Below are 10,686 nucleotides of genomic sequence, written 5' to 3' on the forward strand. Positions count from 1 at the left end.
TTGGCCTGGCCGTAGTTGCAGCACAAAGATAATCGTTAAATGGTAGAGCGAGCAGTACAATGAACACTCGTTCTCCTAGTTAAGATGCTCTTAGGGTTAAGAGGCTTTTGGGGAAACCCACCCCTGCACAGTTTCTAATTTTCACTGCTCAATCTAAATACCCCAGTAAACTGAACATGAAATGGCGTCCATAGTACAGAGCATTATGTTTAATTATGTAAATTATGTGGAATATCCACCATCAAGTCCTACTGAAATGAAAGGGACCTGTTTCAAAGGTAGCTATGGCCTGCAGTCTTCCTCCATGCCTTTGAGGTGTAGACATACAGTGGTGCTTGAAAGTTTGTGAACCCTTTAGAATTTTCTATATTTCTGCATAAATATGACCTAAAACATCAGATTTTCACACAAGTCCTACAAGTAGATAAAGAGAAACCAGTTAAACAAATGAGACAAAAATATCATACTTGGTCATTTATTTATTGAGGAAAATGATCCAATATTACATATCTGTGAGTGGCAAAGGTATGTGAACATTTGCTTTCAGTATCTGGTGTGACCCCCTTGTGCAGCAGTAACTGCAACTAAACGTTTGCGGTAACTGTTGATCAGTCCTGCACACCAACTTGGAGGAATTTTAGCCCATTCCTCCGTACAGAACAGCTTCAACTCTGGGATGTTGGTGGGTTTCCTCACATGAACTGCTCGCTTCAGGTCCTTCCACAACATTTCAACTGGATTAAGGTCAGGACTTTGACTTGGCCATTCCAAAACATTAACTTTATTCTTCTTTAACTATTCTTTGGTAGAACAGCTTGTGTGCTTAGGGTCACTGTACTGCTGCATGACCCACCTTCTCTTGAGATTCAGTTCATGGACAGATGTCCTGACATTTTCCTTTAGAATTTGCTGGTATGATTCAGAATTCATTGTTCCATCAATGATGACAAGCCGTCCTGGCCCAGATGCAGCAAAACAGGCCCAAACCATGATACTACCACCACCATATTTCACGGATGGGATAAGGTTCTTATTCTGGAATGCAGTGTTTTCCTTTCTCCAAACATAATGCTTCTCATTTAACACTCTGAGGTTCTGGGCCTGTCAGACACTCTGTGGCAGTCTGATAAACCTTGACATTTTTAAGTATTTCATCTAACTAAAAACATCCATCCAAAAGCGACACACATGGTTATATTCTGGACACCCTCAGCAATTATAATATGAGAGTAAAGTGAATGTAATGAAGTTTGTTTTTATTTAAATTAAGTGCAAACACAACCTTACAAAAAACTATTTTCAGAGTCTTCAAACCTTATAAAAAACACACTATAAATATATCTGCACAAGACTTTTGAAGTCTGAACCTTGTAAACATACAGTTAGGTCCATATATATTTGGACACTGACACAAATTTTGTTTTTTGTTTTTTACCTGTTTACTGAAACATATTCAAGTTATAGTTATATAATGGATATTGACATAAAGTCCAGACTTTCAGCTTTCATTTGAGGGTATCCACATTAAAATTGGATGAAGGGTTTAGGAGTTTCAGCTCCTTAACTTGTGCCACCCTGTTTTTAAAGGGACCAAAAGTAATTGGACAATTGTGGGTGGTAGAAATGGGCAACTGGACTTGCTTGAAGATTCTTGAAAACGTTTCACCTCTCGTCCAAAAGGCTTCCTCAGTTCTGTCTGACTAATAGGGAGTATCAGATATTTATCCTCTCCTGGATCAGAATCAGAATTCTGATGACCAGCTCATCTAAGGCTACATCCACACGACAACGGCAACGAGATGTTATTTAAAAATATATCGCATCCAAATGGGCAACGATCAGTAAAATATCAGGTCCATATGGCAACGCAACGCTTGCTGAAAACGATGCAATACACATGCCACACCTCTAGGGGCGCTGTAAGACGGTCCCTTCGGAGACACCAGAACAATAGAAGAAGTAAGGACGCATGCGCATAAACTATTATGCGCGAGACTTCATATTAGCCACAAAGTCAGGAAAATCTGTTCGTAAAATTACATTATAATGACCAAATACAATGAAAAGTATTTTTCCAGTCTCACCTGTGAAAGGTAATCCCATGTGATCTCGTTTGGACGGCAAACCTGTTGGTACAGTTAAATGCAGCTAATCTTTATTCTCCGCTTTGACCTATCCAATATGGCGGCGAGGATGACGTATGATTCTACGCGGAAAGTGGCGTCTTTAATGGTCCGGAATAAATTGAATACTACACGTTGATGGATTAATTTGTTGTTTCTCACCTGTGAAAGGTAATCCCATGTGATCTCGTTTGGACGGTAAACCTGTTGGTACAGTTAAAGGCAGCGCATGAATCTTTATTCTCCGCTTTGACCTATCCAATATGGCGGCGAGGATGACGTATGATTCTACGCAGAAGGCGGCGTCTTTAATGGTCCGGAATAAATTGAATGCTACACGTTGATGGATTAATTTGCTCCTCTACGCCCTTTTTGAGGAATGTATTGTCGGACTTAAACCAACATCTGAAGAGGTGAGATCGCTCCTTTTTTTCCCTATTTTTGCTGGTGGGATTGACTCTGCCCTAAGGGCAGAGTCTCTCTCTCTCTCTCTCTCTCTCTCACTTTGCACCATTACACAATAAATATTCACAGTGAAAATATTTTGTAAGTGCGTTTCATGAACCAAGTTATAGGATCTGTTGACAACTCGCATCGCATCGCAATGAGAAGATCATTGGCACTACTGGTGTTAAGAATCAGACCATTTCATAAATGAATATTTTGCTGTAGAGCTGCAGTGTTTGTACAATTGCATGTTTTTGCTTCACTATTGGCCCTTTTCCACTACCCTTTTTCAGCTCGCTTCAGCTCACTTCAGCCCGACACGGCTCGCGTTTCGACTACCTTAAAACAGCACGACTCAGCTCGCTTCAGCCCTGCTTAGCCCCCAAAACTCGCACGGTTTTGGAGTGGGGCTGAAGCGAGCCAAACCGAGCTGAGTGAGGCTGGGGGCGTGAGCAAACACTCCCCTGTGCACTGATTGGTGAGGAGGAGTGTCCTCACACGACCACACACGCCCCGCGAGCACGCTGAGATCTGTAAACCCGGAAAAAGGAGAATTATGAATTACGAGAATTTCTGAAGCCTTATGCGCCTCATCTCATCTATACGCTCTTGCCAGCATCTGTTGGCGTTGTCGGTGACAACAAGCCACAGCACCAAGACCAGCAACACTAACGACTCCATGTCCTCCATGTTTATTGTTTACTATCCGGGCTGTGAGACTACCGCTTAAAAGATCACTGATGTCACTGTTTGCGCCGCTTAACGACATCACGTGACGTCCACCCACTTTTGCTAACTCCACCCAATGTGTCCACCCACTTCCAGCCAGCACGGTTCAGCACGGTTGTAGTCGAAATGCAACTCCAATAGCCCCACTCGGCTCGACTCAGCCCAACTCAGCACGGCACGGCTCAGCCGCGTTTGTAGTGGAAAAGCGGCATATTACTGTCACTATTCTGCTTCTTGCATTACTACTGTGAACTAACACTGAACATAATAATAATAATAATAATAATAATAATATCCAAGCTCGTGTTTCACTCTCACTAGTGCTCTGTAAGACTTTTTCCTGGTGATATCCTGGTGATATTCGTTACACTTCTACCCGGCGTGAAGCACTCACAGTCATGTGGTTGTGACATCATCGTAAACAAATCCGTTCTACTCATCCAGACGACTTCACAACGGCAACGTTGCCAGATCTTTCCACTCTGGAACCCGTTCTCAAAAAGATTGCGTTTTGGGCACCCAAAACGCCGGTGCCGTGTGGACGCCAGGCCTAAACGATAAGCAATTGTATCGGAGTCACCTGAATCCGTTGCCGTGTGGACAGGGCCTAAAGGCCAATTTATGCTGACAACCCAGTCCTCGCAGACGGTGTCGCAGATAGTGTCTGCGTAGCCCCCCACCTTCGCAGACGCTCTACGCGCACCTCCCAAAAATTGTGACCACCGCAGAAGCCTCGCAGACAGCGTCGCAGACAAGAGGGCTCTGATTGGTCCACTCTACATCCGCTGTACACGCACTTCCGCTTCCCTACTTTCCCGGTTTGTTTTGTTTTCACGACCGGCATTTTTAAAAACACGAGCGAAGATGGAGCAGCATGAAGAGCGGTTGATTGAGGAAGTACGTACATCTATACGACTCCAGTTCCAGTCATTATAAGTAACCGGAGGATAAACACTACTCCACTAACCACACCCACCAACTACTCCTAGCGACTTCGCGCCCCCTTGCGTTGTGCCGGTGAATAACATCGCGCACGCCTATACTCCCCGCTCAACAATAAATTACAACTGTCTGCGAAAAGCTATCTGCGAAAGCCTTGTCGCAAGAGCATGCAGAGGCCTTAAGGTGTCATTGAGGCATCATGTTGGTGTGGGTCACTGGAGGCTGGGTGTGAACGGCGAGTCATTAGGGTGATCAAAGGATTGTCCGTTAGGGTGATCAATGGCAATCTGACCTGATCTGATCACCCTAACGGACAATCCTTTGATCACCCTAATGACTCGCCATTCACACCCAGCCTCCAGTGACCCACACCAACATGATGCCTCAATGACACCTTAGATGAGCTGGTCATCAGAATTCTGATTCTGATCCAGGAGAGGATAAATATCTGATACTCCCTATTAGTCAGACAGAACTGAGGAAGCCTTTTGGACGAGAGGTGAAATGTTTTCAAGAATCTTCAAGCAAGTCCAGTTGCCCATTTCTACCACCCACAGTTTACTATGACCTGGATGATTGAGAATCTTCACAGACATAATTGGACAATTGACTCAAAGGCTATTTCATGGGCAGGTGTGGGCAATTCCTTCGTTATGTCATTCTTAATTAAGCAGATAAAAGGCCTGGAGTTGATCTGAGGTGTGGTGCTTGCATTAGGAAGATTTTGCTGTGAAGAAAACATGTGGTCAAAGGAGCTCTCCATGCAGGTGAAACAAGCCATCCTTAAGCTGTGAAAACAGAAAAAACCCATCCAAGAAATTGCTACAATATTAGGAGTGGCAATGTACAGTTTGGTACATCCTGAGAAAGAAAGAAAGCACTGGTGAACTCATCAATGCAAAAAGACCTGGACACCCACAGAAGACAACAGTGGTGTATGATCGCAGAATAATTTCCATGGTGAAGAGAAACCCCTTCACAACAGCCAACCAAGTGAACAACACTCTCCAGGAGGTAGGCGTATCAATATCCAAATCTACCATAAAGAGAAGACTGCATGAAAGTAAATACAGAGGGTTCACTGCACAGTGCAAGCCACTCATAAGCCTCAAGGATAAAAAGGCTAGATTGGACTTTGCTAAAAAACATCTAAAAAAGCCAGCACTGTTCTGGAAGAACATTCTTTGGACAGATGAAACCAAGATCAACCTCTACCAGAATGATGGAAAGAAAAAAGTATGGCAAAGGCGTGGTACAGCTCATGATCCAAAGCATACCAAATCATCTGTAAAACACGGCGGAGGCAGTGTGATGGCTTGGGCATGCATGGCTGCCAGTGGCACTGGGTCACTAGTGTTTATTGATGATGTGACACAGGACAGAAGCAGCCGGATTAATTCTGAGGTATTCAGAGACATACTGTGTGCTCAAATCCAGCCAAATGCAGCCAAACTGATTGGTCGGCGTTTCATAATACAGATGGACAACGACCCAAAACATAAAGTCAAAGCAACCCAGGAGTTTATTAAAGCAAAGAAGTGGAATATTCTTGAATGGCCATGTCAGTCACCTGATCTCAACCCAATTGAGCATGCATTTCACTTGTTAAAGACTAAACTTCAGACAGAAAGGCCCACAAACAAACAGCAACTGAAAACCGCTGCAGTAAAGGCCTGGCAGAGCATTAAAAAGGAGGCAAAACAACATCTGGTGATGTCCATGAGTTCAAGACTTCAGGCAGTCATTGCCAGCAAAGGGTTTTCAACCAAGTATTAGAAATGAACATTTTATTTACGATTATTTAATTTGTCCAATTACTTTTGAGCCCCTGAAATGAAGGGATTGTGTTTAAAAAATGCTTTAGTTCCTCACATTTTTATGCAATCATTTTGTTCAACCCACTGAATTAAAGCTGAAAGTCTGAACTTCAACTGCATCTGAATTGTTTTGTTTAAAATTCATTGTGGTAATGTACAGAACCAAAATTAGAAAAACGTCTCTGTCCAAATATTTATGGACCTAACTGTAGGTGTTGGCTACGTAAAAGTAAGAACGGCATTCAGAATTATGTAGTTTCAATACTAATTGTAGAAACTTCAGACTACCTTTGTTTTCTCCAAAGTCAGTTGGCCTTTCAAATGAATATTGATGAGGTAGGTGTAATTCACCTGTAATCCCCCCTCCCCCCTGTCACTGTCAATAGTCCATTTGTCAAATACCCCTTTTCCACCAAATCAGTTCCAGGGCGGGTTCGGGGCCAGTGCTGGTTCACAACTCGTTCAACTTGCGAGCCAGCTGAGAACCAGTTTGCTTTTCCATAGCTTGCGGTGCTAAGGGAAGCCACGTCATTACGTCACTGTATACGTCAGTTACGTCGTTGTACACGTCAGTTACGTCGCTGTATATGTCAGTAACGTCGCTACGTTTGCATAAACCTTGGTGCGAATATCGAAGCAAAAACAACACGGAAGAAGCAGCAACAACAACAATAATAATAATAATAATAATAATAATAATAATAATAATAATGGATGACCACGTTTGTACAGCTGCTGTTTCTCGTCGCTTAAAAATGGCGATCTTTCGCGGTCTTGTTATTGTTGTTGGTCTTAACAACTCTGCCCCCCGCTGACGTAAGCGGTTCTTTCCTCTGGCCCAGCAGAGAGTTGGTGCTAGCCTGGAACCGTTTTTTCTGGCCCCAGAGCCAGTTCTTTGTCAGTGCAAACAGAAAACCCGGTTCCAAACTAAGCACTGGCCCCGAACCAGCCCTGGAACTGCTTTGGTGGAAAAGGGGCAAAAGACAAAGACCCTGGCCCTGGCCCCTGTACCTCCCTGCCCCCACACCACTCTGCTTGGAAAGTTACCGCAAAGAAAAGAAGCCCTAAAAGCCAAAACTACATTTCACAATCTTATGCATAGACTTATGCATGGACTATAATAAATCTAAAGTTAGCAATGAAAATAAACTATGACTATGCAGGGCATGTTGACTTAGGTAACTAATTACTGTAAATCAGTAAATCAGTGAAACATAGTTTGGCAACAGAAAAATGTTTTCAAAACTTGACAAAAATAACAGCATGTTTCGATCAACTAGTTCTTTCTATTCAAAGAGCACCTCCTATCCTAACAACCCACTAACCATCTAACATGCACTCTCTTCTTCTTACTCTATGATTTCCTATGTTTTACTGTAGCTTGATTGTTTTTCTCAATTGCAAGTCGCTTTGGATAAAAGTGTCTGCTAAATGTAATGTAATGTAGTTCTCCCTATACACTAACTGAAAAAGCATGACAACAACCGCTAGTGAGACATTTTCCTTGCATTGGCCATTCTTCAAAGTTTCTCAGTTGGTATGGAAACAAGTGAACATGGGCACTTGTTTATAGATAGTTTTCACTGACGTCACGGCATTCCGGGGAACGCCCCCCAGCTGCCATCTTGGAGGGCAAACAAAACGGATCATCGCCACTACCGGCTACGTTATCTCGGACGAATTTATGAAGTTATATAGTCAGTTTTCTAAAATAAAGATCAATGTTGGCAAAATCAAGCAAACAGAAGTATATAGATACATTAGACGACATCTCACGACAACGGTATGCAGCCAAACTGGCCTTGATTGGGGGAATTGACCCCTACGAAGTGGACAAAGATGCATTTTCAAGTGACTGTGCAGGGCTGCCAAAGCCTGAAACTGCCAAAGCCTGAAACTGATTTCATCAAACTTTAAAGGCTGTCTGATATATACAACTTTATATATTCACAACGCGCCTTTTGGCGGATGCCGCCTGAATCGCGCAGATCCGGGTTTTTTTTTTTTGGGGGGGGCGTTGGGAGTGTCTGATTGTTTAAATCGGGAAGCTGCGCACATTTGCGCAGTCCTGCACACTGCTCAGGCTGCACAAATGTGCGCAGCTTCCCGATTTAAACTGTTTTTTTCTTATCCTTATACTTCCTGTTTCATGGACCGTAACGGATTTGCTTATTTAGTAATTTTAATACAGAATTTACTTTGAAATTATAATCAGACACTCCAACGCCCCCCCCAAAAAAAAACGGATCTGCGCAATTCAGGCGGCATCCGCCAAAAGGCGCGCTGTTTGCATCCCAAACACAAATGAAATCATACAGAATAGACCTAAAATGTTTTTCAAAAATGACCCTTGCGTGAGTGAAGTGACAAGTGTCAAATAGAAACGTGACAAACGAGCGATATTAAGTGTACATTACAATGTAAACGTACACTCAGCGGTTCCAGTTAGGCATTCTCCAGAGAGTGTTCACATGATGTTTCCAAAAACAAACTTAAACACAATTGATTGTTTATTTAAACAACTTACCACTTATAAAATGATCGGAGCAGAATTTGCTGTGTTTGGAAGGCTGATAATCCTTGCGGTTGATTCTCGCAAGCCATAGATTTCTCCTTTGTATGCTGAGTTTGTTTGCTTGCCTTCATGCTCCCGTACAGTGGGAATTCCATAAAAGCTCCGCTTGACTTCATCATTTGACCTATTATGACAGCCGTGAATACAAGTTTGCACCATTGCTAGCTTTAAATAGTAGTAATGTAACTATAAATGTAAATAATATATAAATGAATGTAACTTGCGCGCTACAGTGTGTGCTCAGTGACCCATACGGTAAGCTAGCCCTCCAAGATGGCCGCCACCAGGGAATTCCCGACTCTGTGACGTCATGTGAAAACTATCTATACCGGTGAAATGGGACGTGTTCTCACCTCCCCTTGCTACACAATGAGCGAATGACGACACTGATGTTCCATGCGCTTAACATTAATAGCTGAAGGGTGTGTCGTTAAGAGGCTGTTGCTGGCTGAAGTACTGAAATTCATAAGAGTTGTTTTTATTCTCTTTACAAAGTGCTAAAGATAAAGTTTGTTTTAAAGATATATATATTTGAAAACTAGAAGATTCAAGGTTTCTAGTGGTGTTACTTGAGTGTTTCTAGCACAAAAACTCGCGGAGCTTTAGGGCTACATCCACATGACAACGGCAACGAGATTTTATTAAAAAAATATCGCGTCCACATGGGCAACGGATTAGTAAAATATCAGGTACATATGGCAACGCAACGCTTGCTGAAAACGATGCAATACACATGCCACACCTCTACGTGCACTGTAAGACGGTCCCATCGAAGACACCAGAACAATAGAAGAAGTAGGACGCATGCGCATAAACCCCTTCCTCTACCCGGCGTGAAGCACTCACAGGAACACACAACAACAAGAAGAAGATGGCTGCGACTACGCGAGGAAATCGTGCCTTCTGTGTGTACAAATTAGTTTTATTAGTGTGCATAGTTTTATATAACTTAATTTTCTTATTGTGTGTGAACATTTTGAAAAGCATTTTTATATAATTTATATAACTTTTTATATTGTGTGTGAACATGTTGAAAAGCAGTCTTATCCAATAAAAAAAAGAAATTCAAGAAATGGTTCAGTTACTTGTTTATTTAAAAGAAAAGCTGTATACAAAAGTGAATGCAATGCAGTGGTTCATACAAAACAGCGAGAGTGCTGCTTGTTCTAGTCATGTGGTTGTGACATCATCGTAAACAAATCCATTCTACTCATCCAGACGACTTCGCAACGGCGCTGTTGCCAGATTTTTCCACACTCTGGAACCCGTTCTCAAAAAATATCGTTTTGGGGCACCCAAAACGCCGGTGCCGTGTGGACGCCAGGCCGAAACGATAAACAATTTTATCAGATTCACCTGAATCCGTTGCCATGTGGACAGGGCCTAGATGTGTGTTTAACAGTCTTAAAAGTCCCCTGTGGGGGGTCGGCGACCTGAGAGTGTTAAAACAAAAAGAAGTTCTATTTTGGTCTCATCCGTCCACAAAACATTTTTCCAATAGCCTTCTGGCTTGTCCATAGGGTATTAGGCAGAAAAACAAAAATTACCAGTCAAAAATAATATTTTATATAATCCTGATGAGCGCCGCAGGCGCGAAGACGAGTGCCACAGGCGCGAAGTCCCTCTGGGGGGGTCTGGGGGCATGCCCCCCCCAGAAAATTGAAATTTAGACTTCATTTCCTGCATTCTAGGACATTTTCAGGGTGAAATGGCGTGTAATTTTTGATCAGAAATATTGCATATTTTTACTTTGTATTTTTTTCAGTTTCACTCCTGAATGTATCAGATGTATGTATGGTGTTTGATTTGGTAACAAAAGTGAAAAGAAAATAAACAACAATGAATTGTATATAATCTTTTGATCTAGTTACAGTATTGAATAAAAAAAAACCCAACAGTATTCTATTTTACGTGGCACAAATTAAATCGCAGAATGTCTGTCACTGACTGTCATCCATAATATTTTGACCAAACTACTCAAAAATTAAAATTAACTTTGAAAGAACGGGAACTGAGTTTCTTTGGTTTACACAAAGATTACAGACGTCTAGGG

The sequence above is a fragment of the Neoarius graeffei genome, chromosome 12 (assembly GCF_027579695.1).
Source record: "Neoarius graeffei isolate fNeoGra1 chromosome 12, fNeoGra1.pri, whole genome shotgun sequence".
NCBI lineage: Eukaryota > Metazoa > Chordata > Actinopteri > Siluriformes > Ariidae > Neoarius > Neoarius graeffei.